Raw genomic sequence first — 14,690 nt, forward strand, 5'->3', positions numbered from 1 at the left:
ATTTTTATAATTTTCCAAAATTTTATTAATAACTTTTTATGTCTGTGTTTTTAGGGGAAGAACTAAAATCAAGCTGCAATATTATCTGCTGTCCTAATATTTGGTAAAATTGTGAAAGCGTTGAGTGGCTTTTGCTGTATCCCACAGGTTTTGATAAGTAGTCTCACTATTATTATTCAATTGAAAGAATTTTTAAATTTCCATCTTGATTTCATTGTTGACTCAATGATCATTCAGCAGCAGGTTATTTAGTTTTCATGTATTTGCATGGATTTGAGGGTTCCTTTTGGCTTTGATTTCCAATTTTATGCCACTGTGGTCTGAGAGAGTAATTGATGTGATTTCAAATTTCTTAAATTTTTGGAGACTTGTTTTGTGTCCTATCATATGGTTTATCTTAAATAATGTTTCAGGTACTGATGAATAGAACGTATATTCTGCAGTTGTTGAGTCAAATGTTCTGTAAATACCTGTTAATTTTATTTGTTCTAGAGTATAGTTTAAGTCCATTATTTCTTTGTTGACTTTCTGTCTTGGTGACCTGTCTAGTGCTGTCAGTGGAGTATTGAAGTCCCCACTATTATTGTGTTGCTATCTCATTTTTTAAGTCTAGTAGTAATAGTTTTATAAATTTGGAAGCTCCGTGTTAGGTGTGTATAGATTTGGATTTTGATATTTTCTTGTTGAACTAGTCCTTTAATCATCTTATTATGTCCCTCTTTTATCTTTTTGAACTGCTGTTGCTTTAAAGTTTGTTTTGTCTGATATAAGAATAGGTATTCCTGCTCACTTTTGGTGTCAATTTGCATGGGACATCTTTTTCCACCCCTTTATCTTAAGTTTACATGAGTTCTTGTGTACTAGGTGAGTCTCTTGAAGTCAGCAGATACTTGGTTGGTTAATTCTTACCCATTCTGTCATTCTGTATCTTTTAAGTGGAGCATTTAGGCCATTTACATTCAAGATTAGTATTGAGAAGTGAGGTACTGTTCTATTCATCATCATATTTATTGACCAAATATTTTCTATTATGTTTTTATTCTATAGGTCCTGTAAGATTTAAGCTTTAAGGAGGTTTAATTTTTGTGTGTTTTGATGATTTATTTCAAGATTTAGAGCTTCTTTAAGTAGTTCTTATAGTGCTGGTTCGGTAGTGGCAAATTCTCTCAGCATCCATTTGTCTGAAAAAAATGCTGTGTATTTTCTTCATTTATGAAGTTTAATTTCACTAAAACAAAATTTTGGCTCATAATTGCTTTGTTTGAAAACCCTAAAGATAGGACCCTACTCCCTTCTAGCTTGTAGGGCTTCTTCTAAGAAATCTGCTGTTAATCTGATAGGTTTTGCCTCACAACTCTTAATTTTTTTTTCCATCATCTTGACTTTAGATAACCTGATGACTATGTGCCTAGGTGATGATCTTTTTGGATGAATTTCTCAGGCGTTCTTTGAGCTTCTTGTATATGAAGGTCTAGATCTCCAGCAAGGTCAGGGAACTTTTCCTCAATTATTTCCTCAAAGATGTTTACCAAACTTAAAGATTTACTTTCTTCCTCAGGAACACCAACTATTCTTAGGTTTAGTCATTTACGTAATTTCAAACTTTTGGAGACTTTGCTCATTTTTTGGCATTCTTTTTTCTTTGTCTTTGTCAGATTGGGTTAATTCAAATGTCCTGTTGTTGAACTCTAAAGTTTTTTCTTCTACTTGCCTGATTCTATTGTTGAGACTACTCAGTGTATTTTGCATTTCTCTAAGTGTGTTTTTCATTTTCAGATGTGATTGTTTTTACTTATGTTATTTATTTCTTTGGAGATTTTTCTATCCATATACTATATATTTTTTTATTTCTTTAATTTGGTATTCACCTTTCTCCGGTGCCTCCTTGATTAGCTTAATAATCGGCCTTCTGAATTCTTTTACTGGCAATTCAGAGATTTCTCCTTGGTTTAGATCCATTGCTGGGGAGCTAGTGTAATCTTCTGAGTTGTTAAAACAACTTGTTGTGTCATATTATGAAAATTATTTTTCTGGTTGCTGCTCATTTGGGTAGACTATGTCAGAGGGAAGATCTGGGGTTCAAGAGCTGTGGTTCAGATTCTTTTATCCCATTGGGTGCTCCCTTGATGTTGTGCTTTCCCCCTTCCCCTAGGGATGAGGCTTCCCTGTAATGATTATTATTTCTCTTCTGGGTCTAGCCACCCAGTGGAGCTGCCAGGCTCTGGGCTGGTACTGAAGAGTCTGTGCAGAGTCCCGTGACGTGATCTGTCTTCAGGCCTCTCAGCCGTGGATACCAGCACCTGCTCCAATGGATGCAACAGGGGAGTGAAGTGAACTCTTTGAGAGTTCTTGGTTATAGTTTTATTTAGCGTGCTGATTTTGTGTGATTGACCTCCAGCTAGTAGTTGGCACTTTCAAGAGAGCATCAGCTGTGGTAGGACAGGGAGAATATAAGCTTGCCTTAGGATTGCCTGAATAAGCATTTGGGTTTCTCAGGCCGTGGGCAGGGCTGCAGAGCTCCCAAGAGATTATGCCCTTTGTCTTTAGCTCTCAGGGAGGGTAAAAAAAAGACCATCCAGTGGGGCCAGGGTTGTGCTAGGTGAATATAAGCTCAGACTTTTCTTGGTAGGGTCTGCAGCAGCTGCTATGGGGGTTGAAGGTGTCATTCTCTGGCTGAGGGGGTTATGTTCCCCGAGGGTTTATGGCTGCCTCTGCTGCATTATACAGGTTGCCAGGGAAGTTGGGGAAAGCTGGCAGTGACAGACCTCATCCAGCTTTAGTGCAGCCTAAAAGGCCAGCTTCACTTCCACCGTACCCCACCAAGAGCACTGAGTTTATTTCTAGGCAGTCAGTGAGCAGCGCTTGGAGCTTGACCCAGGTTACAAGCCTCCCCACTGAAAGAGGAAGCAGGGCTTTCAGGTTTTGCACCTTCCCACCTGTCACAGTTTTTGTGCTCATATTTGCACTTCCCGTTTGCCACCTCCCCCAGATTCTGTCCAGGAAGCTTCTTATTTGGCCAAAATTGTTACAAAGTTCTGCTGGAAGTTTTCTTTTCCTCCCTATCATTTTTCCCCAATTTCACCGGCAGCCCTACCCAAGGACCTCTGCAAGAAAAAGTCAGGAATGGCTTCCCTGGGAACCAAAAGTGCCTACAGGGCTCTTCCCATTGCTTCCTCTTCCACTGTATTTCATCAGGCTAAATTTGTTTCAGCTCCAGGTAAAGTCAAAGTCTACTCCCATCATCTGGACCTTCAGGTTCCCAAATGAGGATACGTGTTCAAGGGCAGACGTTCCCTGCCTAACCCTTTGGGCGCTCAGAGTTTTTCAGCTGTCTTATAGAGCCTGCAGCAGCAAGCCACTACCATCAAAGAGTTTGTGGATTCTCTTTGCTTTCCTGATCTGTTCCTGCAGTAGTTATTGGAGCAAAAATTCACAATATGAGTCTCCACACAATGCTCTGTCCATCCAGATGGGAGCTGCAAGTCAGTCCTTCCTGCTAGCCACCATTTTTTTTCACTCATTAAATTATACTTTTGACCCATTTGATAATTTCTATCTTTAAGTTGGAGTTCTCAGTTAATAATATTCAATGAAGTTATGTTTATGTTTGGATTTGGGTGTATTTCATTATTTGTTTTCCATTTTTATTGTTTGCTTTGTTTTCTCTATTATTTTTCTGATTTAATTTATATTATTTTAATATGATTTTAATTTTCTAATGGTTTTGACTATATTATACATTTCAATGCATGCGATAGAGATCACTCTATACACATAAATACATACACATACACTCTCATATGCCTGTTAAACCTTAAAGATATTATAAGTGTATCTAACTCTTTTCATTCTAGTCCCAGTTACTGCTGTACAACTTTAGGTATACAGTTAAAAATTTGCAATTGTGTAGGTCAATGGACCACTGTCATTATTATATGTATTGTATCTACATCCTTTATAAACCCATATGACAATGTTATGGCTTTGTTTTAAACCATCTGATGTCTAGTAAAAAATTAAGAGGTATTTGTTAAAGGGTCTTTTGTATGATTAAGATGTTTACCATTTCTAGTGCTTAGTCCTCCTTTCTCAGTATGTGACTATCTACCTGAAATTATTTGCCTTTATCATGAACAACTTCTTTTAGCATTTCTTGTAATATAGAAATACTGATAAGAAGTTTTCTGGCCCGGCACGGTGGCTCACGCCTGTAATCCCAGCACTTTGGGAGGCTGAGGCGGGTGGATCACAAGGTCAGGAATTCAAGACCAGCCTGGCCAACATGGTGAAATCCCGTCTCTACTAAAATATAAAGATTAGCCGAGCATGGTGGTGAGCACCTGTAATCCCAGCTACTCGGGAGGCTGAGGGAGGAGAATCTCTTGAACTCAGGAGGTGAAAGTTGCAGTGAGCCGAGATCATGCCATTATACTCCAGCCTGGGCAATGGAGTGAGACTCTGTCTCAAAAAAAAAAAGAAATAAAAAAAAAAAAGAAATTGTCTTATATTTTGGATCTAAAATCTATTTTATTCTTGAGAGACATTTTAATAAATACACAATTAGAGGCAAAACTTTAAATATTTCTTTTCTTAGTTTCTATTAAAAAGTTAACCATTGATTGAATCATTTTCCTGAACATAATTAGCATAATTTCTCTTACTGCTTCCAAGATTCACCTTTGGTTTTTAGTAGTATATGCCTTTTATGTTTAACAGTGTGACCATCTTCATGTTGGTCCTTCTTGGTGTTTATTGAGTATCTTAATCAATACATTTACGTCTTCCATCAACTTTGACAAATTTTCTACGATTATTTCTTCAAAATTTTTTCAGTCACATTTATTTCTCTACTTTCACACTGTGATTCTAATTAAATGATGTGTTAATCACATTCATATTATCTAATAGTCTTCAAGTCACTGTTCAATTTCTGTTTCAATTTTTATCTCTGTTCTTCACATTACATAGTTTCTATCGATCAATTTTCAATTTCACTTATTTTTCTTCTCTTATGTCCATTTTACTGTTAAACTTGTTTATATAAGATAATGTTTCCTTCCATTACAGAATCACTTATTTTTTATCATTCCATTTTTCACTTAAATTTATATTTATTTTGTTTTCTTTTCTTTTCTTTTCTTTTTTTTTTTTTTTAGCCTTTTATTTTATGTTCAGGTGTACAGATTCAGGTTTGTTACGTAGGTAAACTTGTGTCATGGGGGTTTGTTGGACAGATTATTTTATCACCCCAGTATTAAGTTTAGTATCCATTCATTATTTTTCCTGATCCTCTCCTCTAACTCTGCACCCTCTGATAGGCCCCATTACGTGTGATTCCCCTCTACTTATCACGTGTTCTCATGATTTCACTCCCTTTTAGAAGTGAGAACATGTAGTATTTGGTTTTCTGTTCCCGTGTTAGTTAGCTAAGGATAATGGCCTCCAGCTCCATCTATGTCCCTATGAGGGACATGATGTCATTCTACCCAGTAATCCCATTACTGTGTATATACCCAAAGGAATATAATTCATTCTATTATAAAGATACATGTTAGCATATGTTCATAGAAACATCATTCACAGTAGCTTAAATGTATCTTTTCATTTATTCCAAGCATTTTTTTATATTACTCAAAGTAGCATAAAAGAGCCACTTAACAATTTTTGCCTCAAGTTCCAAGAACTGAGTAATTTCAGAGTTGTAATCAGTCAATTAATTTTCTTTTATTTTGAGAATGAATTTCATCTGGGGAGACTTAATGTATCAATGAATTTTGAATTGTAAGTAATAAAAGTTATATATATTGCTGGTTTCTTTTCTAATGTGTTGTTTCTTTTGCTTTAGCAGGTAATTCCTTAATTGGACTTGAACTGCAAACTCTGTTTCTTCAGGAAATGTTTCAGTCTTACATTTGATGTTTTCAAATGAGATTTTTGAGTCTGTTTAGCATATGCATCTTTCAGGTATTAGCCAAATATGGGTAGACAGAATTTGGGATCTTCTCTTGGCTTTTTTATAGATAAGGTCATCTACCCACTTATTTAACAGAACATTTCGTTGTATTTAGGGTTCTGGCTCCTTAGGCAAGAATGACTGATTTTAATTTTCACCAAAACAACCAACAGCCCAGAGATCACACTGGAGTGTTGTTGACAACGTTGTAAAAATGAGCACTCATTGCATATAAACCTGTTCCTGCACACATATATACTCAACAAGAATTTGCCTACTTTGTTTCACTCTCTATTTCCACCAGATAATTTTAAATAATGTCTAGAATTTATAGTCGTTTTAGTCCTACATGAACTTATTGAGTCATTACTAGAAATGTACTTTTTTCCTGTTGAAATATATACAAATTGTACTTTATTGTCAACCAGATTGACTTCAACATAGTAATAATAGACTTCATTAATCTTCTGAGAAAATTAAGCACTTTATTTATTCAAGAAGAAAATATTAATAATAAAAATAAACTCTTCTAGGAATGAGAGTATATGCTATTTAATTTCACATCACCTGCATTTAGTACAGTGCCTGATAAATTTACTTGTACAGGCATTAATTAATAAACAACATTTAATAAATCATTTTTAGTTAATCACTTTAATAATATTGCAGGACTTATTTACTGTGCTAGCTTTTAAGGAAATATCTATCTTTCACAGAGTAGAATAAATAAAAATGACTGACTATGTCTATCTAATATGTATTCTATGAAACACTATTTACAAAAGATATTCCAAGGGTAAGATAAAAAATATCTGTGATAGGCTGGGCAAGTTGGCTCATGCCTTTAATCCCAGCAGTTTGGGCAGCAGTTTGGGAGAAGGCCGAGGTGGGTGGATCACCTGAGGTTGGGAGTTCAAGACCAGCCTGACCAACATGGAGAAAACCCGTCTCTAACTAAAAACACAAAATTAGCTGGGCGTGGTGGTGCATGCTTCTAATCCTAGCTCCTCTGGAGGCTGAGGTAGGAGAACTGCTTGAACTCAGGAGGAGGAAGTTGTGGTGAGCCAAGATCGTGCCATTGCAGTCCACCTTGGGCAACAAGAGTGAGACTCTGTCTCAAAAAACAAAAAATCTGTGATAAATATTACTTTGTTTTGTGCTGGTGTAACAGAACACCTGAGACTGGGTAATTTATAAAGAGCAGAAATTTATTTTTCACACTTCTGATGGCTTAAAATTTCAAGATCAAGAAACTGGTGGGTTTGGTGTCTGGTTAGGACCCAGTATTCTGTTCCAAGATGGGCCTTGAGCATTACATCTTCTAGAGGTAAGGAATACTGTTTCACATGGCAGAAAAATTGTAGAGAAAGAATTTATTCCTGGAAGCCCTTTTTATACAAGTATTCATTGATTCCCAAACACTTCCCAGTAGCACCACCTTTCAACACTGACACATTGGGAATTAAGTTTCTAGTACAAGAATTGTGGAAGGCGGTAAAACATTCAAACCGGAGCAATTATTACATAATTTTTCTCTTGGGGACTGATAGCCTAATTAATATATTTTATGAAACTTTACCTTATTTACTATGGAAACTCATTTCTTCTCATTGTCCTTATAATCTGTCTTAATTACATGATAGTATGAATCTTTCAGTAATATGTGTATTATGTGAATGTCAATATGAAATTTGTTGTCTTTTTTAGAATACAATATTCATGACAGAATTTTATGTATTTTTTTTTACTGTTCTTTCCTCAATCACTGAAGAAATGTTTTGCATAAAGAAATATAAAAAATGGCATTGTTTGTTTCTGGTGTACTGATTCAGAAAACACTTATTAAATACCAGTTACGTATGAGACTTCATCCTAAGCCTTAGATTAAAAAAAAAGAATAAAATACTGTCTGCTCTGATGGACTTTATATTATTAATAATTTCTAAAGAAATAAAGATTAAATTTTGTGAATATATTATTCCATAAATAATATAAAATTCTTCTGAATTATTGTCACACATAGCAAAACTGAAGAAAGTTGAACACAAAATACTCTGGTAGTAATTTAAATATATGCAGAAGACTAATAGATAACTAGATTCAGCTTCTAAATAAAATGAGCAGTTTATTTCTCATGTCACAATATACTTTCTTTTATAATTTGTTAACTTTATGAAATATTAAAAGTTAATGCTATTTTGTGAAATTAAAAGAATATCTATTTCAGTAGTTTTGAAACTTCAGTATTTTCTTGTTCATTTTAATATAAATGTATGTAAGCAAAATTACCTTGTAATTATTGCCATAATGAAAAGAAGAGATTGGGAATGAGGTGACTATAATAAGTCCTTTAATGTGTAAAACTATTATGCAGAATTTGTACTTTGTCTGATCCCTGATGGATCTCTGTCTATGGACTTTCTTTTGAAATGGGTTCTATAGTGTATAGTTTATTATAGTAACTTTCATAAGATAAATAATAGAGAAAATCATTGAAGATCTTTAAGAAATGAAGAGAAAATCTTGAATCCCATCATCTGTTGCAAGTTTAGCAAAGAGATACCACATAGGAATTTAATTAAGAGACACCCTTGCCCCATTTACCACTCAATGAGCTATAACAGGTTTGGAAGAGAAACTGCCAGTTTTCTGAGTTAATGCAATATTGAAATTAATGACATTAATGGATAATATATAAAACTTCTAAATTGAGTTTTTGTGAGAAAATGTTACCTAGTAGATAATTTTTTATTGAACAGGGAAATTTATCACTACATCTTTTACTTTGCAGAAATACAGGATGAAATGCATATAAAGTAATAAAAATGTTTGTCATCTTATCAACTCATATATTTGTTTCTCATAAATGTCAAATATTGATTGCCCGTAAGTTTCTTCCTGATAGCATGTTTTGATGATCTTCCTTCTTGTAATGAAGTTTCCATAAAGAGGGGAAAACATATTTCTAAAGTTATGCTAATCATTAAGTCTTATTTCTGTGATATAAACTCATTGTGTAGCTGAACTCAGTCTCCACCTATCTAATTCCAAGCAAATTATGTAACTTCTTTGCATACCTTTTCCTTTACAATAAGGTAAAAAGTTATATCTCAGAGAATATGATTATTAATGTAGAAATATTTTATATCATATTCAAATATACCAGACTGCTAGAGTCTAGTAATATATCCTTTTGGATATTTTGCTTACCTAATAATCCTCAAATGATTTTAAACATCAATTAAATGCAGAGTAATTTTGAAAATCATTCTGTACCAATTAGATTTTTTCTCTAACTAGTATGGAATAAATGGAAAGGCTGGCCTCAAAAAAGTATTCATTATATTTTTGATGGTTTCTTTGAGTTTCACAAACTTTTGAGTTGAATATTACCTTTAATTAATTATGCATTTTAAACAATTTTAAAACAAAGTACAAAAGTATGCAATAATGATTAATCAATTTAAAATTACATGTTAAATTGAGTTGCAACATTAAAAAGAACATTTTGGCATTTCTATTAGTCCATTCTCATATTGCCATAAAGAAATACCTGATGGCTGGGCACGGTGGCTCATCTGTAATACCAGCACTTTGGGAGGTTGAGATGGGTGGATCACAAAGTCAGGAGTTCAAGACAAGCCTGACCAACATAGTGAAACCCCGTCTCTACTAAAAATACAAAAACTTAGCCAGGTGTAGTGGTGGGCACCTGTAATCCCAGCTACTCCGGAGGCTGAAGCAAAAGAATCGCTTGAACCAGGGGGGCCGAGTTTGCAGTGAGACAAGACTGTGCCATTGCACTCCAACCTCTGGCAACAATGCGAGACTCTGTATCAAAAAAAAAAAAAAAAAAAAAAAGAAAGGAAAAAATAAAAGAAAGGAAAAGAAAAAGAAATACCTGAGACTAGGTGATTTATAAAGAAAAGATATTTAATTGGCTCACAGTTCTGTAGTTTGTAGAGGAAACATGGCTGCATCCTGGAGAGGCCTCAGGGAACTTAGAATCATGGGGGAAGGTGGAGTGAAAACTGACTCATCTCACATCAGGAGCAAGAGAGCAAGGGGGAAGGTTCTGCACACTCTTAAACAACCAGATCTCATGGGTCACTCACTCACTATCATGACAGCAGCACCAAGCGAATTGCGCTAACCCTTTCATGAGAAATCTGCCAAATGTTCCTATCACCTCCCACCAGACCCCACCTCGAACACTGGGGATTATAATTCAACATGAGATTTGAGTGGGGTCACAGATCTAAACCATATCAGTATTCATTAAACTCATCAGATTAATCAATACAACATGAGTAGTTTGAGTGCCAGACACTGTCCGGCATACTTGGATTCTAGCCCCTATAACATATGATTATCTTATTAAAGTTTATAATGTTTAGATTCTGAAATAGTATTATCAAGATAATAATCAATGTGACATGGTTTTGGCTGTGTCCTCATCCAAATCTCATGTGGAAAGGTAATCCCAATAATCTCCACCTGTCCAGGGAGGAACCTCATGGGAGATGATTGGATCATGGGGCAGTTTCTCACTCTGGTGAGAGTGAGTAATTCCTCATGAGTTCTGATAGTTTTAGAAGCATCTGGCATTTCCCTTAAATGCACTTCTTTCTCTCTTGCCACCTTGTGAATAAAGTTCCTCCTTCCCATTCTGCCATGATTGTAAATTTCCTGAGGCCTCCCCAGCCATGTGGAACTGTGAGTCAATTAAACCTCGTTTGTTTAAAAACTACCCAGTTTCAGGTAGTATCTTTATAGCAGTGTAAGAAAGGACTAACACACAATGGTAATACCTTTATTCTTTTATTTTAAAGAGTGTGTTGTCCTGTTTAACAATATAGTAATTCTAAAAGGAGAAGGAATTGTGTTTCAATATTTTGTTATGATATATTATGAAGTTTTTTTGTTGTTGTTGTTTTTCTTTTGGGATGGAGTTTCACTCTTGTTGCCCAGACTGGACTGCAATGGCACCATCTCGGCTCACTGCAACCTCCTCCTCCTGGGTTCAAGTGATTCTCCTGCCTCAGCCTCCTAAGTAGCTGGAATTACAGGTCCCCACCACCACACCCAAATAACTTTTTTGTATTTTTAGTAGAGATGGGGTTTCACCATGTTGGCCAGGCTGGTCTTGAACTCCTGACATCAGGTGATCTGCCTTCCTCAACCCCCCAAAAGTGCTAGGATTTCAGACGTGAGCCACCACCCCCAGCGATTACGAAGTTTTTGTAAGCATATCTGTATATAGCTAAAAAATTCATAAGTAGATTATATCAAAAAAATACATTAGAGATGACTTTAGTGTATGGTCTTACAATAAATAGTCATGTAATACTCAGATACTGGAAATACACATGTTATGCTGTGTCAAAGAAAATATAATTTCAACTAAAATTTGTCCCAATTATTCATCTAATAAGAACTTGATTCTCTGAAGAGCACAAGATTTCTCTGAGGAAGAGACTGCAACAAAACTGCACCAGGGAAAGCAATGATACAGAGATCTCACACTGCCGAGTTCCTAGTTTTTTATACTTCTGGGTAAGCTTATTAAACTCATGACTTTTTAATATGAAAATTAAATTAAAGATTATAACCAACTACTGGAATTTTGAGAGTAAGGAAACAATAATTTATATGTTAAAATTATCTTGATTTAAATTTAATACTGAAATGTTAAATATTATCACAATAACATTACCTAAAAAATATTAATATGCATATATATGCAATTATATGTTTGACAGCTGCCAAAATACGATGCTTAAAATGGTGATGAATGTGATTAATTTGCCATCTGTGTGATGTAAATCTTCTGTTTCCCAAGAATGTTTAATGATTAAGGAAATCATTTAGAGGTAGAATAAAGATGATTTGCAATTTTGTATGCTTTATAACCTGTGATCAATTGTATTATTTAGATACAAATTTCTCCACATAACACAAATTTCTGTTTGTATTTGGATACAAATTTCATAGAAAAATGGCCCAATTCATTTTATTTTTAATACAATATGAATTAAAAAACACAAGGCTAAAGTGATAAGCTACTGTTTTCTTGTGTAGTTGTCTGTTTTCGCACTTTATAACTGCACAGATGTTTCTGTTTTTTTTTGTCTATGGATTCATCACTCCAAAACTTTTAAACCATCCCACACTGATTACTAAAATCTTGACCATAGTTATATATTTTCCGTAGCATCTTACTTTTTTTCACTTTACAGTTACAAGGCAAATACCAACAAGTTGAAATAATGATAAAATATTAAATGGTAAACATCTTACCCTTAAGATCAAAAACAGAAAAGAACAGAAAAGTTCATTTACTTTAACAGGTCTTTTAATTTTGATGTTATCCACCATTTCTGAATTATTTTTATTTCATTATAAATCAAGAAACCATTTGTTCTTCTGTTCATACATGGAAATCAACTGGTAGCAGTCAAAAGGAGGCCTAACATGACTAGTTCCATTTTGCTCCTAACCCTCCCTACTGTGCAGTGATATATTTTCCATTAAATCCTTTTGTTTCTCTCTACAAGTAGGCTGAGCTAACTATAGCAGGAATTTAGTTTACAATTTAAAGCAAGGATGATAATAGCTCCCTCCCCCAAATAAGAAAGGTGAATACACAAGTTGTAATAACAATATTATGTTAAAGATTTATAGGAGCATTGTGACCTGACCAACAGCAAATAATCTTCACAAGGTTCCCCTGCCCCTGACCCTTGCTGCCACTCAGATGTCTGTGATTATTCGTCCGCTCTTGATCTCAAGCCCCTCCTTCTTTCCTCTTCCTCTAACATAAAAAGAACCTCAAATTATATTAATTTAAGATGGTTCTTTAAGACACTGGTCCACCAACCTCTGGGTTTGCTGGATCTCTGAAATAAAGTTGCTTTCCTTGTCCCAACACCTGGTCTCTCAGATGGTTTTAGGGGTACAGCCTTATTTCTGGGGTCTCTAATTCTGTTTCATTTGTCTTGTCTGTTTTTGTATCAGTATAATGCTGCTTTGATTACTATATCTCTGTAGTATAGTTTGAAGTAAAGTAACATGATGCCTTCAGCATTGTTCTTTTTGCTTAAGATTGTTTTGGTTATGCAGGCTACTACTATTTGGTTCAAAATGAGTTTTAAATTTTTGTTAATTATGTAAAGAATGTCATTGGTAGTTTGAGGGAAATAGCATTAAATTTGCAAATTTATTTGGGCAATTTTAATAATACTGTTTTTTCTATCCGTGAGCATAGAATGTTTTTTCATTTGTGTGTGTCATCTCTGATCTCACATTGACAATATCGACAATATCCTAACATTTTATAAAATGCTTTCCGTTAGAAAAACTGATTTCGTGTGCTATTTATGCCTGCTTTAGTGGACACTAGGAGATTGTCCTTAACCACCTGTTGCCTCTGTTCTCTTAGGCATACTTTTACTGTGTATGGGGTGGGGGGCTTGGGGAGGAGGATTACCTTTCTCTTCTTATTATGTTACAGCATAAAACACCTTGAGCACATGAAACATGAGAAGTTTTGAAAACGTGTAATTTTAAAATGTGATTTTGCTCTTCTGTAGGAGATAGTTTTAAGACAACAAACGTAGTGTGTACATTGTCTTTTTTTAAATCAGTTAAGATGTCTGAATTCACTGATAAAACTAACCCAAAACTGAAGCACACTATTAATATCAAGATGACTTCATTTCTGGGAAATGGAATTGGAATGCTGATGACATCATGATCTTCATGATCAAATGACACTTGAAATGAGAGGTATACTAGATTTCCCCAAAATGTGGAAGTCTGCTTATTTTAAAGTGAAAACATTTATTTAGCCATCTAAGCTTTTCATTTTTTTCTTAAACAATACGTGCTCTCTTTTTAAACAAAAATGTACAAACACGCATATGAAGTTAAAAAGAATAGGATTGGCATTAGACAAAAATAGTAATATCTTGGGTGGTAGGCAAGTGGTATGACCAAAGAACTCTTTATAACCTCATCTCTCAGAAACAGTGGATGTGATTTTCAAAATGCAAAGTTTCATTTGATATGCTACTTATGCATTCTACATGGGGATAACACAAAATAATACATTCTGACACAACAATTACTGAACTAGAGATGATAGTTAAACACAGGACAACATACAGTAGAGAAGCTGAATCAATACAATATGTCATCATCATAGAGCTTTTGGAATTTTTTAAAAAGAAGAAAATGTGGTACATATACACCAGAGAATACTATATAGACATAAAAAGGATGAGTTCATGTCCTTTGTAAGCACATGGATGAAGCTGGAAACCTTAATTCTCAGCAAACTATCACAAGAACAGAAAACAAAACACTGCATGTTCTCACTCATGAGTAGGAATTGAACAATAGGAACACACGGACACAGGCAGGGGAACATCACACACCCGGGCCTGACGGGGTGAGGACTGAGGGAGGGATAACATTAGGAGAAATACCTACTGTAGGTGACGGATTGATGGGTGTAGCAAACCACCATGGCACACATATACCTATGTAACAAAACTGCACGTTCTGCACATGTACCCCGGAACTTAAGGTATAATAAAAATTAATGATGAAAATAAATAAATAATAAAAAGAAGATAGGTCTTATTAAGTCAGAAGATAGGTATTGTTGAGTCAGAAACTGTAAAGGGTCTGACATTACTCTGAATTCAAGCCACCTTATATAAAATGATTGCCA

The sequence above is a fragment of the Rhinopithecus bieti genome, unplaced genomic scaffold (genome assembly GCF_001698545.2).
Source record: "Rhinopithecus bieti isolate Rb0 unplaced genomic scaffold, ASM169854v2 scaffold_48473, whole genome shotgun sequence".
NCBI lineage: Eukaryota > Metazoa > Chordata > Mammalia > Primates > Cercopithecidae > Rhinopithecus > Rhinopithecus bieti.